Source organism: Mauremys mutica, chromosome 2 (genome assembly GCF_020497125.1).
Source record: "Mauremys mutica isolate MM-2020 ecotype Southern chromosome 2, ASM2049712v1, whole genome shotgun sequence".
Lineage (NCBI taxonomy): Eukaryota > Metazoa > Chordata > Testudines > Geoemydidae > Mauremys > Mauremys mutica.
The window spans coordinates 11,722,713-11,743,800 of NC_059073.1; positions in this window are offsets into that span (position 1 = coordinate 11,722,713).

Below are 21,088 nucleotides of genomic sequence, written 5' to 3' on the forward strand. Positions count from 1 at the left end.
CCTGGGGTTGGGCTTTTATGCTTCCGGTCCTGCGCCTTGACATCTGGGGGGCGGGCGCAGGCTCCAGTGGCTTCGCCCACTTTGGCATCCAGAGGGGCTCGTCCCTCTTTGGAGCGGCTGGGAGCCAGGCCGCCTCACTACAATTGGCCATGAGCACCAGCTGAGGATCTGGCCCATGATTCACTCATTTCATGCAAGCAAAACTTCCTCCTTTTGTCTCTGTCCCCCTGCTCTCTTCTTCCCTGGGACCTTTCCTTCTGCTACAGCAAATGATGCCCCTTTAGAGCGCGATAGGGCCTGACTGTCCCCTCACGTAAGCCTTACACCAGTTTGATATTGGTGTACCTCCATAGCGTTCAGCCGAGTTACTCCTGATTACAAATCAGACCTGTATTACTCTGATTTGCCACTGGGTGTCGCCCAGACATCATGCTTTCCAATTCCTGGCCCTATCCAGCTCCCCAGATTTCAAGAGGAAAGCCCAGAAGGCTCCATCCAGTGTCAGTGCCCGGACTGTGCCTACAAACGGGCCCTTCTGCAGGAAGGGGCAAGATGCCCATTCGACACTCTGGTGCATATCAGTCAGAAAAGACACGAGACCTAAGGCCAAGAGAGGACTGGGATTTTGTCACTCCGCCGGGGCAATTTGAAAACAGATCATGCTGGCCTAACACAGGGGTATATGACCGGGGGCCCTTGAGGACATGTGGGTCTGGTTATGAACTGAAAACGTGTCCCTGCAACTTCTAAACTTGAATCACCAGGAGGTGGTAGGGGGCACTGCCTCCCTCCTGACTCCCACAACCACCCTGCAGCCCCACCAGCAGCCTGGGGTGTGCCAAGAGTGCGCTGAGCAGCTGCTGGGCCTTCTTCCTGCCAACTGCCCAAGACCTGCCCCGCTGGCTGCCCGCTGCACTGCAGGGGCAGGAGGAGTGAGTAGCTCTAGCTTCCCAGTGCCTTGCTTTGTGACCGCATGGCGGGAGCCCCAGGAAGACGGAGACAGGAGCTCAGCTGGCTGTGCATTCGGCGCGGGAGTAGTGCAAGGATTGGCTGTGGCCGTCTGAAATCACGAGTCAAGTCCACAGGCTTGGAGAGGCTGGATAGGGCTGCTAGGCGGGATCCAGATGTGGGTGCCAGGTGGAAACCGTCTCTCTCACTGGCGCTGCAATCCTGTACGTAAGCAACTTGACAGTCTCCTGTCGATTTTCCCAGGGACACAACAAGGGCGGCTGGGCTTTCTCGGACAAGCAAGAGGCAGCTGTCTATATGCCAGGTGAACGAATCCCAGCGCTATAACCCACCCCAGTCCCAGCGCTGCAAGCCATCCACATTCCAGCCCGTAGTGTTTCCTCACTTGGAAAAGCATGCAATCATGACTGGTGGTTGGCGGCACTTAAAGGAACATGTTTACATAGGCTCTGCCAAACCACAGGAAGTCTCAGTTCGTAGGGGTGAGGAGGCAGGGGAGAAAATGAGGGGTTTGTTAGCCATTCCCAGCGGTGATTTGCTGATGGTGGCAAAGGCAAGACTAGAGGATTACACTGCTATTATTTTGGGTCACATCTCAGGTTGTGCCTTCAAAAGAGCTGGATTCTCCTCTCACATGAGGTTTATCCCTGTGTCAACTCAACTGCCTTCAGTGCAGCTACTTCTGATTTACACCCGTGTGAGGGAGAAGACAGTGTTGTGAGGTCTTGGGATTTTATCACGAGTCTGGCAGCGTTTGGTGTTCGTCTTCCAGCCCCAGCTGCTCAATGCAAGAGATGGCTTGAGAATCTTGGCTTTAATGAAAAAAACACCTAAGTAACTAGCCCTTGTGCTTGCAAAGGAAAGCTTGAAAATGTGACCTGAGTGTAACCTATAGTCTTAGAACCAGAAGGCAAATGGAAGGAGCTCAACTCTTTTTTAATAACAAAATCTCATGACTTTTGGGGGCCTGACTCATACATTTTCATTGCTTGGGGTTGGCAATACTAGAGAATCAAGCCCAGCATCTCTGTGGCACCCATTGGCATCATAACAGCTGCATGTGTTCAAGGCTTTATCCCCTGGACAGTGCACTCCTGTGGCTTGTTAACGAGTTTGAGTACCTTGCAGGACCACAGCAGGGTACCTATAGCAGTACAGCAGGGTACCTATAGCAGCACAGTGCTTGTGATCATTTGTTGGCTCTGCAAATTTCTGGTCAATCCAATCAGCCTGGGGCTGTTTTGTGGTGTTTTCATGAATGGGATTTTGCACATTTAACCCACTGCTTGATCCAAGAGGGATGAGTCTGTTATAGCTCCCCCAAGTTGGATGTTATTCTTTAGCTCAAACTGTAATGACTCATGCCTTTTAGCTCTGGAAGGCCCCAGTTCAATCCTTGGTCATGACCAAAATAGTGGCTGACCCACTCAAACATATGTTTGGGGAATGGCTACTTTTAATTCACCTGTGAAATACCCATATCAGTTATTCATTCCTGAGAAATAACATTTCAGACATGCAGTGAGGGGGCAGAAGCTATACCATATGGTGTAGGTGTCAAATCATACAGCATGAAAAATCATAGAATCTCAGGGTTGGAAGGAACCTCAGGAGGTCATCTAGTCCAACCCTCTGCTCAAAGCAGGAGCCATCCCCAGGTAGATTTTGGACCCAGATTGCTAAAAGGCCCCCTCAAGGACTGAACTCAATGCTGGGTTTAGCAGGCCAAATGCTCAAACCACTGAGCTATGCCTCCCACCCAAAGAACATAGGGACAGCAACAATCTGTTGGCTTGACATGTCTGTACAAACTGTTCAAATACACCTCTACCCCGATATAACACTGTCCTCGGGAGCCAAAAAAATCTTACCGCGTTATAGGTGAAACCGTGTTATATCGAACTTGCTTTGATCCATCGGAGTGCGCAGCCCCGCCCCCCTGGAGCACTGCTTTACCGCGTTATATCTGAATTTGTGTTATATCAGGTCGCGTTATATTGGGGTAGAGGTCTAATTAGGACTTGTTAATGAATTTATAAAATCTAAAGTCTGTTGTTAAATAATTAGCCCAAAGGGGTGGAAAATGAACCCCACATGCTGGGATAAATTATTTGCAATGAACACTACCAGCCCTGTTGTGTGGTACCCATTAAGCAGCTGTGCCTATTAAGAGCAGGCGATGTATCAGGTAAGGTATTTCCAGTAGAGATAGGGGAGTGATACTGCCAGTATACAAGGCACTGGTAAGATCTCATCTGGAATGCTATATAGAGTTCTGGTGACCCATGTTCAAGAAAGATGAATTCACACTGGGACAGGTGACACGAAAAGCTACTCAGATGTTCCGGGAGGTGGCAGGCCTTTCTTACAAGAGGAGACGAAAAGAGCTTGAAAAATGAAGGCGAAGAGGGGATCCAATATGCTCTTTGTCAATACATCATGGAGTAAACACCAGGGAGAGTGAAGAGCTGTTTAAGGAGAATGTTGGCACAAGAACAAATGGGTATAAACCGACCTTGAGCAAATTCAGGCTGGACATTAGACAACGCAACACTGTGTTTCATCTTTTATTTTTTTTAAAGAACTTTGTTTTCTTTTAACCTTTTATTTATTTATTAAAAGATCAAACCTTGGACTTTCACACCGAATAAAGACTCACCTCTGTACATGGTAGTCAATGGGAGTTGGCCCTGGTTTGTCACCCCTGCACTAAAGTTCATTAACATCCATTATCTTTAGGCTAATTTGGTTCCCGGTAAGTGGCCTCCCTGATTAAGTAAACTATATTGTAATCAGTCTCCTTTTAAGTAACAGCACTATCAAACCAGGACATGTTTCCAAAGGGTTCAGTTGTTATCAGTGTTAGTTTCTGCTGCCTCGTGCTTTGAAAATTTTATCCCAAACTTTTAAAGTTGGAAAAAACCCTCAAATCAACAATTAACGTCTTCAGGGCTGCCCAATGTACTTGATAAATGGGGAGAAACAGCCCAGGCAGGCAGTGTTGTCTGAGGGTTAGAACTGGGGGCTGGGAAGGAAAAACTCTAGAGTTTTATTTCCATCTCCAATAAGGCACCTATTAACTCCAATGGGCATTGGATCAGGCCCTCACTGGGCCCCAATCCACCTGAACAGGGCTGGCTCCAGACCCCAGCGCGCCAAGCGCACGCTTTGGGGGGCGTCCCAGCGGGAGGGCGGCAGGCGGCTCCGGCAGACCTCCCGCAGGCATGCCTGCGGAAGGTCCGCTGGGACCACGGCTCCGGTGGAGCATCCGCAGGCATGCCTGCGGGAGGTCCACCGGAGCCGCAGGGCCAACGGACCCTCCACAGGCACGTCTGCGGGAGGTCCACCGGAGCCGCGGGACCGGCGACCACTAGAGCACCCCCCGCGGCATGCCGCCCTGCTTGGGGCGGCGGAAATCCTAGAGCCGCCCCTGCACCTGAACACGTGCTGAACTTTAAGCACAGGTATAGTCCCATTGAATTCACTCAGGGCTGGGTGACCTCAGACAAGTCACTAACAGCTCGGTGTGTCAGTTACTCCATCTGTAAAAAGGGGACAATAATCATTGGCCATTTGCAAGGATTAATTAATGTTTATTAAGCTTCTTGAGAGCCTCAGATGAAAGATCCAGGAGCAGATTCTGATGTTATGGACACTAATGCAAATACAGACTAACGGTGTTAAGTCAGCGGAGAGGTAACACACCCCTTTGGTTTTACCCTGAAACTTGGTGGACCCTCTGCGACATCTCAAAGAAATATTGGCACTTAAAAGTGCACCCCCTTGGCACCAGGACCCAGCAATAGAATCATAGAAATGCCAGGCTGGAAGGGACCTCAAGAGGTCATCTCATCCATCCCTCCCACTGAGGCAGGACCAAGTATGCCTAGCTAGACCATCCCTGACAGGCATTTGGCTAACCTGTTCTTCAAAATGATGGGGATTCCACAAGATCCCTTGGTAACCTGGTCCGGTGCTTAGCTAGCCTTATAATTAGAAAGTTTTTCCTAATATCTGAACAAAATCTCTCTTGCTGTAAACTTTTTTTTTCTATCTTCTGTGGACATGGAGAACAATTGATCACCATCTTCTCTGTAACAACTTTTACATGTTTGAAGACTCTCACCAGGTTCCACCTCAGTCATCTTTTCTCTAGGCTAAACATGCTTCCCCCTCCCCACTTTTTTTAACCTTTCTTCATAGGTCAGGTTTTCCAAATCTTTAGTCAGTTTTGTTGCCCTCTTCTGGACTCTCTCCAGCTTGCCCACATCTTTCTTAAAACGTGGCACCCAGATTTGGACACCGTATTCCAGTTGAAGCCTTACCAGTCATGAATAGAGCAGGACAATCACCTCCCATGTCTTGCATAGGACACTCCTGTTAATACACCCCCAAGTGACAACTAGACAATAAAGAGGTGACCTCCCAGTGGATTATGGCCTGGTTCTCTGTTGCCTGGCACCGGGTACAGTTACTGCCACCTGTGCGAAGTGGGTGTGTAGCCAGGGTCTGGATGAGCTCTCCCTGCCATCTACTGATGAACTGGGGGGAAATTCCTCAGGAGCAGACTGTATTTGCAGAGACACACCTACTTTGCCTAGGCAATCAGCAGACAGACCTACTTTGTCAAAGCGATCAATTTAGGCTGATTTGGGTCAAAATTCACTTTTGTCTTGAATGCAGGGGTAATGAAATGATGTTATCCTTACTGCATGACAAAGGGCAGCAGAACTGTTCTTAGCATGCCCTAACTGAGCAGATCACCTAACGTTAACCTCACTTGCTAAACGGGGGGGTAGGAATGCCAGATCCAAGTGAAATTCAGAGAGGTGTTCGAGGACAGGTGTTCCTACTTCGTGGTATCAAAATGTTTAAAGCGTTCTAAAAATCATTTAACCCTTTCCCTCCAGTGTTTAAAAACAGACTGGCCAGACTCAATTGAGTGTCCTGGCTTCTTCTCAGCGATCATTAGAACCCGTAACACCGATAAACTGATGTGGGGCTTAAGCCTTCGGCTGTATGTAAAGTGTTGGAGACTATACTGGCATAGCTATGCAGGCATAACCCCACTGTGTAGACGCAGCCTACACCAATTGAAGGGGGGCCTTAGACCTGGTGGTGTGGACAGTGTTGTGGTGAAAGACAATGCAGAGAGAGCAGCAGCCATGAGATTTCCCACCACCCAGGGACATCACAAAGGGCTGGGAGAGGTAGAGGAACCTCAGGACACAGCATTGCAGCTGAAGGCAGAGGTGCTGGCGACCAGCAGCAGAGACAGCGGTGAGTAGCAGCAGATGTGCCACGGCGATCAGCCGCAGAGGCAGGGGGACTTGAACCCACCTGACCACACCCCTGGGTTTTGGGATTCTGCTGATCTCCATCCATGAGTGGGGTATGGTGGAGGGAAAGGGGAGAGGTGTGTTACAGAGATATTCATCCATTGGATTTTCACACTGCAAGGTGGGAAACTGGGAGAAAGGAAACTGTCCAAGATACTGTGAGGCAGATGTTTTCCTTGGGGTTCACATACTTCGGAGTCATTGTTGCAGCGGTTTCCCAAATTAACATTGTGTTTCCTTCTTCTTTTAATCAAAGATTTCTGTTGTGACACACAGACTTAGTGTTTGCGAGCGGGGAAGTGTTACCTCTTAGAGGCACTATGGGCGGGGGTTAGTTTTCCTGGTTTCTGGGTGGGGGCTTGAGCCAATTCTGTTTTGTAATGTAAAGAGGAACCCCCTAGTTATTGAACCCAACCTCTGGTGCTGCTGACATCACCTGGCAGAAGGTTTTTGTTACCATTCCGACCTGGTAGCATTTTTCACCCATTTAGCTCTCCCTTTGGGTCAGAGATCAATGATGACATGGGGCCAGGCTCCAGACCCAGCATTTCTGTAGCCATTGGACACAGCTTAGAGCTTTTACACAAGCTAAAATCTATCCGGAAATAGTTAATCAGCACTGTAAAATTGGAGAAGAACCATACAGATGACAGGCCAAATAAGCCAGCCAGCACCCAGTGTATTATAAATCAGTAACCTGCCCCCTCCCTGAAATGAAAGGCAAACCAAACCCCAGTGGTCTCTCCCGCTCTGAGCATGGCTTTGGGATAATAAATTATCCCCAGATTATCTGTCCCCAGCATTGTTTTGCTCATCTGCTCTGCACTCTGGCTGTGTTTGCACAGGGGATTAATTGCTGCTGCAGAAGTTAAAGCTGCAGACTCTTAATTACCATGGTTGCTCCCTGGGAGCAAAAGGCAACAAATGTAAACCAGATACAAGGGAATCTTTAAAAAACAAAACAAACCACCCAAACCCCACATTTAACCCGTGAAGATTGCTGCCATGGGCTATTATCAAGGCAAATGGGACAAGACATTCCCAGTGCATGAGCAAGTTTAACATCGACAGTTACGCTCACTGGGATAGAGCTGGCAAGGACTAATCCGTCAACTGAGCACCAGTGGAAGACAGACTGGACTCTGCCCTCTCCTCGCCACCACTGCCGGGGTTTCTGCTGCACCACTCAGAGCAGAGACCGAGGACTGGGTGATGCTGTCCTCTGATGCATCTTGCAAGGATCACTGTCATAGGGTGCACAAGGAACCACATTGACCATCGGTCTGTTCTACCGTGACACCTCCTGTGTTCTCAAAGGCCGAGAGGTCCGTGTGGCTGCTTTAAATGTGTCATAAGGCCAAATGGCTGGAGACCTTCTCATTGCAGTGGCAGTTTATGGACCGGCCTGTTAGCCTCAGGTTTTAGGCTCAGGGCCAACTTGTCAGCCTGGGGATTAGTGATTGACTGCGTTCAACGTCTCACAGCCTGTCCTGTGTCGCAAGTTTATATGCTCTCCGGGGAGAAGAAATCCCACCTCTCCCAGCTGCTCCATGGCCTCTACGGCCATCTCCAGCCTGTGGTCCCACCCATGACTTTAGTGTGCCCTCAATGGTGGAGGGAATGACTATGTCAATCAGTCAAGTGGCAGAGCCCCTGGTCTCACGCCTACTCACCCTGGGGCAGGGTGGAGCTGAGTGCTGGAGCAATACAGGGTCTGCTCCTCTTGCATGAATGCCAGAATCATGTCCCAGCCCTCGCAGCAGAACCGGTGTGATCCTGCTGCATGCCAGCTCTCCAGCATAAGGACAGGAAGCACCCACGGCCCTTAAAGGTGCAGATGAGCTTCCAAGAACTCTCCTGCTTCTCCCAATGCCTGTGTGGGAAGCCAGGCTGGAAGCCTGTCAAGAACAGGCTCTCTCCTGAGATTTCCAGCATGTCCTGGTTCTGTTTGGGCTGGAAACGCCATGAGAACAGCTCTCCCCATGATATTTCAGTATTTCTGCTTCCGGGCCTGGGCTGAATGAGGAAGTGAGGGGGCGTGGGAACCAACAGGAGAGACATACACATGAGAACGTTAACTAAACTGCTCTGAAACCTCAACACAGGGCTCTGCCTTGTTTGGAGTGATTCTTATGTTAGCCTAATTGCCTTGCCTCCTGAAAGTATTTACACCATTTGATAGAGACTCCCTCTGTGAACCTGATTAGGTAAACTCACTGCGCTCCTAGAACCACTGGGTTAGAAGGGACCACAACGGTCATCTAGTCTAACCCCCTGCCGAGATGCAGGATTTGTTGTCTAAACTATCCAAGACAGATGGCTGCCCAGCCTCCCTTTGAAAACCTCCAGTGAAGGAGTTTCCACAACCTCCTGAGGCAGTCTATGCCATTGTCCTACTCTTCTTACAATTAGGAAGTTTTTCCTGAGATTTAATCTAAACCTGCTATGCCGTAGTTTGAACCCATTGCCTCTTGTCCTGCCCTCTGTGGCAAGAGAGAACAACTTTTCTCCATCTTTTTTATGGCAGCCTTTCAAGTATTTGAAGACCGCTATCATTCCCCTCCTTAATCGCCTCTTTTCCAAACTAAACAGGCCAGTTCCTTCAGTCTTTGCTCATATGTCTTGCATTGCACCTTTTGAGCATCTTTGTCACTCATCTCTGGATCCTTTCCAGTTTCTCTACATCCTTTCTATACATTGGTGACCAAAAGTCGACACAGTTCTCCAGCTGAGGCCTAACCAGCGCCAAGCTGAGTGGTACTATCACCTCCTGTGACTTTTATCCTATGCCTCTGTTAATGCCACCCAAAACTGAATTTGCTTTTTTTTGCAACATTGCTGACTCGTGTTGAGGCTGTGATCCACCCCAACTCCCAGCTCCGTCTCAGCAGTGCTGCTGCCAAGCCAGTTTTCCCCCATTCTGTATTGGTGCATTTGGGTTTTTCCCTAAGTGTAGCACCTTACATTTGTCTTTGTTGAATTTCATTTCGTTGTCTATAGCCCCATTCTCCAATTTATTAAGATCCCGCTGGATTTTAGCTCTATCCTCCACAGTGTTTGCAACCCTCCCTAGCTTTGTGTCATCTGCAAATTTCATCAGTGTGCCCTCTATTCCTACGTCCAGGTCATTAATAAAGATATTAAACAACACTGGACCCAGAACAGATCCCCGTGGAACCCCACTTGAGACCTCCCTCCAATCTGACATCATTCCATTATAGTTACTCTGTTTGCGATTAGCCAATTATGTATCCATTTAATGGTAGCTCTGCCGAGCCGCATTTTTCCATATTATGTCATGTGGGACTGTATCAAAAGCCATGCTGAAGTCCAGGTATATTAGGTCCATCACATATCCACTATCCCCCAAACCAGTTACCCTGTCAAAGGAAATCAATCTGGTTTAGCATGATTTGTTCTTAGTAAATCCATGCTGGCTGCTAGTGATCACCCCTTCATCCTCCAGGTATTTGCAAAGTGAATGTTTTATACATTGCTCTAGAAGCTTCCCAGCTATTGAAGTCAGGCTGACTGGTCTACAGTTTCCTGGCTCCTCCTCCTTCCCTTTTTTAAAGATGGGCACTAGTTAGTCTTCTGGGACTTCTCCTGTCATCCACGAGTTTGCAAATATTATTGCCAGTGGCTGTGAGATTTCTTCAGATAATTCCTTCAGCAGCCTGGGGTGAATAGCATCAGACCCAGCTGACTTGAATTCATTCAAATTGGTCACAAGATCTCTGATGTTTTCTTTACTTATCCCAATCTGCATCCCTTCCCCTTTGTTGTCTATGGTAACTTTGCTAGTCATAGAATCATAGAATGTCAGGGTTGGAAGGGACCTCAGGAGGTCATCTAGTCCCACCCCCTGCTCAACGCAGGACCAATCACCAACTAAATAATTTGAGACATAAGGACACCACTCAAAAGAAGAGTCAGTGATTAATGGAATTATTAAAAATTATTAAATTATTACACACACAAGGATTTAGACTTTCTAAATAGAATATATATATATATATATATATATATATATATATATAGGAAGTCTCTATTCACTGTATCAATAAAAATGCAAAAAAGACAAAATTCCTTGTTTGTTGTATTATTGAAAATTTCCTGAAATACAGTTTAAAAAACAATGAAAGAGAGAGCCATTTAACACACCAATGTCTGCAACACCTTGAAACTGCAATTTCAAATGCACCTCTCATTAGGTGTAAGAAGTTCCACAAAATTTGGGAAAATGTTGAGAGGCGCTCAGAAAATTTTCTTTACTCCCATCCGTTTTTTTAAGGGTATATGATGAATGTCTCTTATCCTTGTTATTACCCTGAAGACTGGTATCCAAAGCTTTAAAATATCAAGTACCCTATGTAACTGAAGCTACACTGGTAGCTAACCTGGAGATAGCAGTTCTTTTATTAAGAAATTGAAAGAATTATGTTAACGTTTTACAATAGTGACATCTCACTAAATACAAGGGAGAACATTAACATTCAGGGCCGGCTCCAGGCACCAGCCCAGCAAGCAGGTGCTTGGGGCAGCCACGGGGAAGGGATGGCACGTCGGGCGCTTCGGCGGCGGGTCCCTCACTCCCTCTCGGAGCGAAGGTCCTGCTGCCGAATTGCCACCGAAGAATGAAGCAGCGGCGGTAGAGCTGCCACCAAAGTGCCGCTGATCGCGATCGCAGCTTTTTTTTCTTTTTTTTTCCTTGCTTGGGGCGGCAGAAACCCCTGTTAACATTTAAAAATAAAGTTAATAAATAATAAAATAAATATAAAGCAATTTATAACCCTAATATTTGCATTGCTTTAAAATATTTAAGATTTCTGAAAAAAAAAATCTTTGACTTATCTCCCATTATTTTTAATAATTCCATCAAGTATTTATTTTTAAAACCACAACAGTGGTATGAAACAGTATGCAAATTACTTTGCTTGTGGAAAGCAGGTAATTAAAAGTCATCCCTACATTTTATACACTTGCCAATATCACTAATGCCAGAGCAAAAGTATTAATAAAGAAAATAGAGGCATCATGGAATTTTTATCATTAGAATTACAGAATGCTTGCCAAATGAATAAGGGATGTGTTATTTTTAAACTCTTAAATTATAAAAACCAACACAGAGAGATTAAACTAGTAACCAAATTTCACGAGGTAGCTGTCCTGTTCTTTCACTAAACCTCCCAACAGTGCTAACAAAAGCTAATAGAAGTACTAATTAAAAAAAAAACCAGTCAGTCAAAAGAACCCCAGTGTTTTCACAAGACACACCTAGGGCAAATACTGAAAAATCTATCAGAAATTAAATAATAAATTATTGTAACCTCAAGGCAGAATAGTTGCATTTCCCCTCCCCTTATACATGCCCCAGTAGGACTCAATGAAGGGTTAAAAAAATCTTCTAGAACTTGCTAGCTGGTTCACTGCACAAAGACGAACACCCCAAGATGGAGTATCTAGGATGATACTTACCATGTAAGAAATTATACCACTGTCACATTATGTGTGTATGGACATACTAGGTGTCAGCATAAGAGTACACACCATGCTAGCAAATGCCTGGTTGGAGCCATAAGGTCTGATAACCAATGGAATATCCAGCTAAGTGTCAATTCTCCAGCCCTCATAGCCACATTCTAGATATCTTACATAGTCCTTCAATTTGCCTTGATACAGTTGATTTATGAGATCAGCCTGCTCTGTTTGCTCGTCCGGTCATGTTATTTTTTTGTGAGAAGACTGAAGCAAAGTAGGCACTGAGCAGCTCCGCTTTCCTATCATCTTCCATTACCATCACCTTCTCCATTGAGCTGCAGACCCGCACCATCCCTGATCTTTCTTTTGTGTCTGACATATTTGAAGAACCCCTTCCTGTGTCTCTAACAATTCTTGCCAGCTGTAACTCACTCTTTGCCTTGGCTTTCGTGACTTTGTCCCTCCACACTCGCGCTATTCCCACGTATGCTTCCTTGGTGACATGCCCCTCCTTCCATTTCCTGTACGTATCCCTTGTGGTTTTTAGATCACTAAAAAGCTGCTTGTGCAGCCACATTGGCCTCCCATGGCTCTTCTTATCTTTCTTCTGCATCAGAATAGCTTGATGTTGCACGTCTATTATTATATCTTTTAGGAACTCAGTTACATCAGTACAACCCATGGACTTCCATGAAGGACAATGATGCCGATGGGATTGCTAGACCAGGATCTCTGCTTTCTTGATGTCTTTTAAGGCCTAAGCCCTCTGGTATAATACAGAGCACTATGTCTCTAGGCCAAATTTTTCAAAAGTGCCAAGTGATTGTGGGTGTCTCTGTTTTTTGAGTGCCCAACTTGAGGCAGCTGAAAGGGGCATGATTCCAGAAAGTGCAGAGCACCAACCTCTGAAAACCAGGGTCTCAAGCTGGGCTCCCAAAAGTTGAGACACCCAAAATCACTCGTCTTTTTTAAAAGCTTGGCCTTGTTCTATATGAACAAGACTCTGCCACCATTACTCACGCTGGGAAGTACCTCAAATGCAGAGTGAGGTACAATTTAGCAAGTCAGTGGAGCAGAATATGGCCGTATAATAATTAATGATTCCCTATTACTGAATTTATTTCCAAGTATAATTTAAGCACTTATCCACAACCGGAGACTAACTACACATAATACAATGAATGTTTAAAGTGGGACTTTCTATAAACAAGAGAGAGGTGCTACCTTAGAGACAAGGGCTAGAAATAGGAAGATATGGTCCCCTTCCCACAGAGGGCTTGAAATTTAAGGCCGAATCCTGTGAATGGATCCGTGTTGGTACAATCCTATTGATTTCTATAGGGTTCCGCACAGGACCATTTGGATCCGTTCAAAGGATCAAGGCCTAATTGGTGATAAGACTGGGTTACAAGGAGAAAGCAAGAAGAACATGCCGTTAATCAATGTAGGCATGAGCAAGTCTTGCTGGTACTGTTAGAACTGTTATTATTTAATTAGTGTGATAATAATTATTAAAGTAATTAAAGTAAAAATGACTCAAGCTCTCTTGGGTTTCATCAAAGAAGCAAGCCTTAAGAAAGGACTAATTATTTTTATGCAATCTCCAAAAGGGAGCTGAGTGCTTAATCTGAATATTAACTTTCTAGCCCATAAATCTGTGAAGAAAAAGCCTTTCAAATATGAACCAACGTTACAACATCTTTGTGAGCCTGTAGGCCGTGAGAACAGAAAAGTCTCTTAGGGTGTCCTTGGAGAAAAACCTCGGAGGCAGCAACTCTCAGAGCCCAGGTCAATTGCCTCAGGCTCGCATGCACTATGGGGCTAAAAACAGCAGTGTAGAAGTTCCCTGGAGCCGAGGCTCTGAGACACAGAGGGTTTTTTTTTGCAGTGTAGACATACCCTAAGGCCAGCATGAATGCTCCCTATTCAGATCAATGATGTGTCAATTCTGAAACCTAATGATGACAACAACTGTGTCAACTCTGTTTCCTGTTGCACTCTTAATCCTTTAGCAGAAACTCCCATGTACTCTGGGATCATGGGAGGAACTTGAGGAAAGTCCCACTCCTTTTTTCTTTCCAATCTGCTGACACTGCTTGCTATATCTTCTCGAGGATTTCACTTACTTTTTCTGCTTCCTAGTTTTGCTATATATTAATATGGGGACATAAGGGATGTCTGTGAAGGTTATTTTGGTAAAGTTTTTATAGTGCTGTGACGGCCCTCGCTCAGGGTGGTTGGTAGGGGAGCATTGCCTAGTGGTCAGGGCTTAGGCTCATGACATGCAGCGGGATTTGTTGGTAGAAGAACCCGGGCCCCTCCCACTCCTCCGAGCTCTGACCCAGGGCACTTTGAGGGCTGTCAGTGCTCTGCAATCATCCCAAAGTCTCTGTCTGGGTTTAGGCGGTGTGGGGGAGGTCACTTTCTTTTCTCTCTCGGGCAGTAACTCCTGCTCCAGCGGTATGGCGCAGCCTCCTGGGGCCAGCTCAGTCCAAGGGCTTTCCCCTGCTAGAGTAGTTCAGACAAAAATAAAGGGTGATTAACCAAATCCAGAGTTTGTATGAGAGGGAGAGGGGAATGTTGCCCTCTCAGGCTGTCTGTGCAGCCGACCGTCCCTTCCCTCAGGGAAGGACCTTTGGGCAGCTGTTTAGTGAGAGATTCTGCCTTCCTTCAGTTCTTCTCTCCTGGAGCTGCAGGTTGCAGGTCTGCTCTCTTCCCTGGGCTGACACTAAATGTTTCATTCCTCTGACTTTTCACTCCCCCTCCAGTTGCTGCATTTGCTACAGGTGTGGCAGGGCGGGGCTGGCCGGGCCCAGAGCAGTTCCTTAACCCCTAGTTGCCCACTATGGGGTTTGTACACCCCATCACAAGTGCTTTGAGCTTTATTTTAATCTCTCTAAGCACATGCACTGCCCTCGTCTATGCAGCTGCAATGAAAAGCCATTATGATGGTCCAAATGATTTAAAATGCAAGGTTCTAACTCATGCTTACAGTGGCTAGCTTCATTGCCCTCAGAGAGAACAGCTGTCTGGGGGCATGGGCTGTCTCTGTACAGTACCGAGCACAATGGGGTGCAGCTGCTGACTGGGGACTGTGAGTGCTACCCCAAAACAAACATTCTAAGAATTAAGACTGAGCCAATTCTTGTGGGAGTGTAACTCCTCCTGAAGTCAGGGAGCTGAATTTTGCCTGACATGTCAATCAGGGCTAATACTGACATTTGACTTCAAAATCATCTCACCTTCCAGTCCTGAGCAGCACATGATCATCTGACCCATATGGCCAGGCTCTCGTGTCTCATCTCTTATGTAGCTAGTGCCCTTGTCTGCATGTTTTGCACACTGCACAAGGTTGCAAATAAACTACATCCCTCGAGCTCTTACTTAGGGCTGCTTCGGCTGCCAGCGCTCCCCGCAAACCAGATTGCTCTCTCAAAACAAGGTCTTTCAGTTGGGAGGCGCGAGAGATGCACCTGGACCACAACAGAGCTATCTGTGAGCCTCAGCCTTTGCTAGGCTCCTCTTCTGTGCCTCTCTCCAAGGCGCCTATGCCAATTACAGTCTGTCACATCTATTTCAGGCCCTTGACTCCGAGGTTTGCCACATACCACTTGGAGCAATAAATAGATACTCACAGGGGAAATCATGACCCTCCTCCCCCAAAAGCTGGTGGTAAACGCAGTTCATGAAACTCAGTGACGTCAGAGAGATGCCCCTGGGGCTCAGATAAGGAAGATCCAGCTGCTGGTTAATCCTGCTTCTCATCCAGTGATTTCTAGGGATAACCCACCCAGGGAATTCTGGGGAGAACTTTAAATAAACCTCTAGAAACATACACTGCGAGAATAAAACCCTTGTCCTTGGGAGTGTGCAAAGAGCCGAATGCCATTCCCTGCGCAATAAACTCCTGGAATGGCTGAGCATTGATCCCAACCCTCATGAAACAGTCTCCCCTTCATCACCGATGCACTGAGCCAAACTTCATCCTGAGGCAATTACCTGTTTCCCTCATTTATCTAACCATGTGACCATGCGTGGTTAGCAATGGTGCATGCCACTTTCCATCTTTAAATGACAAACACTAGCTAGATAATCCTCACTACACCCCGACAGGGTAGATAAAGGAAGAAATTTCCTTTTGCCCGTTTTACACATGGGCAAGAGTTTGGGATTTGCCCAAGTCAGTAGGAGAGCTAAGATCAGCACCAGTCTCCTGGCTTGTAGATTGTGCTCTTTAGATACATCCACTGCTCTTTAGCCGGTGCTCTTTAGATTCACCCACTGCTATGTCTGTGAACATTGCTCTGATTACAACATGCCCATTGCTGTTCAATCATGTATGCCCAGGTCACGAGGGAGAGGGGATGGTTTTGTGTTAAAGCAGAGACCGGGGCTGGGTTCTATCCAGGTTTTGCTGCTTGTGACTAACGCAGCCCTCCCAAACTCATGCCAGTAGCACCTCTCCACCACATTGTACCACTATGTATGGGGAGGCCAGAAATAAAACCTTTGGCTCCCTACCCTGAGCTTTAACAAGACAATGATGCTTGAAAATATGCACCAGGCACGTTTATGTGCATGGGAGAGGAAAGGAAGGATGAGGGCATCACAGATCCTACCGAGTGCTCCCTGCCGGCCACCCCTTAGGACGGCAGTGGGGGGATCCTCATCTCTACTGCTCTGGATCCCCGGCTGCACCAAGCTCCTGGATCTGCAGCAGGCTGCGGCACTGGTCCCTCCTTTGGCATCTCAGACAGATTCCCCGGGTGCCAACTCTCAGTCTCTTACACCTTCTTGGAAACAGAGCTCCTCAAGCTCATCCCAGTGCTGACCCCTGGGATACACCAGTTACTTAAACATACCCTGTCCCAGAACTTCACCCCAAAGGTGTGAAGCATCTGGTTCTAGTTTAACTCCCTCGGTGGTGCACAGCAGTTGTAAAGCAGTCAGCATGCACGTGCACGCACATGCACACACACGTTTTGCACAGTCTAACACCTTTATGCTCTTTTATAGTTAATCATGTAATGCCCGGGTGAAAACTGCTCATACAAAACAATAAAGACTAAGCACACGTCCCTTCCTATCTCATCCCTTCTTGCGAGTCTTTAGGGACCATTGGTGTCCAGGCAGGGTGTCCCTTCCTTGTGCAGCCTATTGCAGGCTAGCTGGTCTCTCTCCTTCATGGAGTCCCTTACCCAGCTTCTGTGACCTGGCTGTCTCCAACCCCACTCTTCCTCTGCCTGTCTGGCCCTTGTTCCTCTGTGTTTCTTTATTTTAAACCCCTCCTGGACACCTGGCCTCTTTTGTTCCATCGCTCCTACCTCCTCGCCTCACCCAACTTCAGAGGAATCAGCTAAATTGGTTTCTCTAAGGCTTTGACTATACTAGCACTTTTGTCGGTCAAGGGTGTGAAAAAACCATACCCCTGACCAACATAAGTGCCGGTGCGGACAGCGCTACGTGAGCAGAGAGGCTCTCCTGCTGACATAGCTAGCGCCGCTCGTTGGGGGTGCTTTAATTACGCCAGTGGGAGAGTTCTCTCCCGCCGGCAAAAAGCAGCTACGTGGGAGACCTGACAGTGGCACAGCTGTAGTGGTAGAGCTGTGCGCTGTAAGGTCTGTAGTGTAGACATAGCCTAATGCTGCAGCTGCTTTTAGCATACTTTTCCGTATCATCATTACCCTCAAGTGTTTCCCATTGTCCCTCTCTGGTGTGTATCTGCTACAGGGGCTGGCAGCAGTGTTGGATCCACATACTTATAGGTACAAATGATTCGGCAGTTTTTCCCTAATACGACTTCACACTCTCAGTCAGGCTTCATAAGTTATACAGAAATAGCCCCACTTCATCACAGAGGGTAACAGCAATGAGAATGTGTTTACACAGGCTAGCAATGGGCGCAGTTTGATTGGTCTGTTATTTGTGTTCTGTGATTGGTCACTGTAAATGTGCGGGACTCACCCAGCGGCGCCTCCTGCTGGTTGTCTTGGGGAATTAGCTCATCAGCCTCCGGAGCGCCCGCTGCAGGCCAGTGTCCTGCTGCCACTTGGCCCCCCATGTCCCTCCCAGACCCAGTGCCCCATTATCTAGGGTGCAGCCCCATGGCCATAGACCCCAGGGAACGCCCACCCACTATCCCCACCTTGCCTCAGTCTGGGCTACTGCCAGTCCTCATCTAGCCCCCACTCCCTGCAGTATCAGCCACTCATCACTGGCAAGGAGGGTTTGGACCTGCTGCCTCTGTCTACCCCTGGACTGCCCCCAATACCCATTGGCCTTCTGCTAGGCCACAGCCTGGGGCTTTCCAGGTTGGAGCCTCCCCAGCTCCTCTGCCTTTCCCCAGCCCTGCTCCACTCAGGTACCCTGTCTCTAGCTCCCTGCAGACAAGCCCATCTCCCTCTACAGCTAGAGACAGACTGCTGAGCTCCTGGCTCCCAGCCTCTTGTATAGGGCCAGCTGAGGCCTGATTGGGGTGTGGCTCCCAGCTGTGCTTACTTCCCCAATCAGCCTAGCTTTTCCCCCGCCCCAGCCCTCTGCCAGGGCTGTTTTAAGCCCTTTAGGGCAGGAGTGGGTGACCATCCCGCTACAGCCACCTAAGTCACGTGCTCTTTAATTGGCGGACCGGAAACTTTTAAGACAGGACAATAATTACTACAGAATTGGTGGTATGGATTTCCGTGCTAAAATTCATTAAACTTTCGAGATTCACAAGCCCACACCCAGCACTCACCTGAATTCCCAAGGATATCTAATAATATGATCCAGTGAAAATGCTACGAATTAGTTTGTTACCCTTTGACCTGCATCAATAATGTGAGCCAGGACATTTATAGACGTTTGTTCTTCATGAAGATCGGTATACAAACATAGGTATACAAAGGGGGGCTCGCATCGCTGTGCAGTATCAGAACTGGATTATTCAGTTATCAAAAAAAAAAGCGTAATTGCACTTTTCTTTTGTATGTGTGTATTATAAAATGTACAGGGTAGGTTATGAGGCCTAGGGAATAGCGTAATAAATGTCATTCTTGCTGGGAACAGCTCGTGAGCTTGGCATTATGGTGTAATAAAAAGCAGCTGAAAATAGCAAGCTGCTTAAAGGCCAAGGTCTTGCAGCCTTTCAGTGCTCAGGACGTGAGGAGATCAGATAGTGCAGACAGTGAGAAAAGGGGAAAGAAGTTTGCAGTAAAATTCTTTCTGGTTTTCACACAGAAAGGAAATGAACAAAGCAGGGAGGAAGCATCAAGGCAAGAGGGTTTGGGCGGGGCCGGGTTGAAGAAGAGTAGCACAAATTCAATGCAGGGCAGTCAGATGCTGCAAAAATCTCCCGATGCCCCACACAGAATGGTTTGCAGAATTGAGGCCATGCTAATTAGCAATGAGTGCAATTCAGCGCTGGTGGCACCCACCTGGATATACAGAGGATGATGGGCTGTGGTACAAGGGTTTTCCCATTGTTAAGATTTGGAGGAGTAAAGTGTGTCTAGGAGTGTGTAGAGCAGGGATGCCTGGATTCCATGCCCAGCTCTGCTAGTGACTTTTCCCAGGTCACTTAACCAGGGGCGGCTCCAGGCCTCAGCACGCCAAGCGCGTGCTTAGGGCGGCATGCCGCGGGGGGCGCTCTGCCGGTCGCCGGGAGGGCGGCAGGCGGCTCCGGTGGACCTCCCGCAGCCGTGCCTGCGGATGGTCCGCTGGTCCCGCGGCTTCGGTGGAGCATCCGGAGGCGTGCCTGCGGGAGGTCCACCAGAGCCGCGGGACCAGCAGACCCTCCACAGGCACGTCTGCGGGAGGTCCACCAGAGCCCGTGGGACCGGCGACCGGCAGAGCGCCCCCCATGGCATGCTGCCGTGCTTGGGGTAGCAAAATCACTAGAGCCGCCCCTGCACTTAACCATTTACTGCCTGATATCTGGAGGCCTGACGTGAGGTTTCAGTAATATCTGCAAAGCGTTTAGAAATCGACACCAGCTGAAAGGTGGCAGGGCTAATAGCGTGGGATGTGCCCAAGGGCTGGAATCAGACAGCCAAGCTGTGTGTGTGTGAGAGGCTATGGGCAGGGCCGGCTTTAGGCCAATAAGAAGGCCCCTTGCCCTAGAGAAGAGCCCCTAATGGCGCCTTTTTAATTTTTACTCACCCGGCGGCGCTCCGGGTCTTCAGCGGCATTTCAGCGGTGGGTCCTTCACTCGCTCCAGGGGTCTTTGGCAGCGGGTCCTTCAGTGCTGCGGAAGACCCAGAGCAAGTGAAGGACCCACCGCCAAAGTGCCGCTGAAGACCCAGACCACCGCCGGGTATTCGAATCAGGCCCTGCACTTCCTAAAGCCGGCCCTGGCTATGGAGAGGGGGAACCAAGTGCTGGAAAAAAAGTCATATAGCAGGTTCCAGGGGCAGCTCTCTCATGAGCAGCGTTCCCTTGGGCTGGACCAAGAGGTATCTTGTATTGACTGACTATCTCTTTGGAATTAGCGGGGTATTAATCACCCATCGTGAGTTGGATTTATTTTTATATTGCACGTTAGCTTGAAATAAAATTCTAATCCCTATCAGGAGTCGCAGATTTCACAGGGAACTAAGAAAATCAGCTAGATCATAGAATCATAGAATATCAGGGTTGGAAGGGACCTCAGGAGGTATCTAGTCCAACCCCCTGCTCAAAGCAAGACCAATCCCCAACTAAATCATCCCAGCCAGGGCTTTGTCAAGCCTGACCTTAAAAACCTCTAAGGAAGGAGATTCCACCACCTCCCTAGGTGACCCATTCCAGTGCTTCACCACCCTCCTAGTGAAAAAGTTTTTCCTAATATCCAACCTAAACCTCCCCCACTGCAACTTGAGACCATTGCTCCTTGTTCTGTCATCTGGTACCACTGAGAACAGTCTAGATCCATCGTCTTTGGAACCCCCTTTCAGGTAGTTGAAAGCAGCTAATCAAATCCCCCCTTGTTCTTCTCTTCTGCAGACTAAACAATCCCAGTTCCCTCAGCCTCTCCTCATAAGTCATAAATCCATGACCGTCAGCAGTTTTGCTTAGGTCAAAGCTTGGCATAACCCACTCTCTGTGAGGATAGCTGCTCTGACTGCCAGGGAGCAACTGTGTGTTGGGTGGGATCACCAAGGGGGTGCCTGAATGCGTAACTGAGGGAAGATATTCCTAATGGTAAGGAAACCTCATCTGCGATCCAGCACTGAGGAGTCAAATATCACGAATGGCCCGCGCTGTCCTAAGCGAAAGGGAATGTTCTCTCTAAGATATTAACGATGAGGCTTCCAGACCAGGAAGGACAGCTTTCCCAGGCTAGC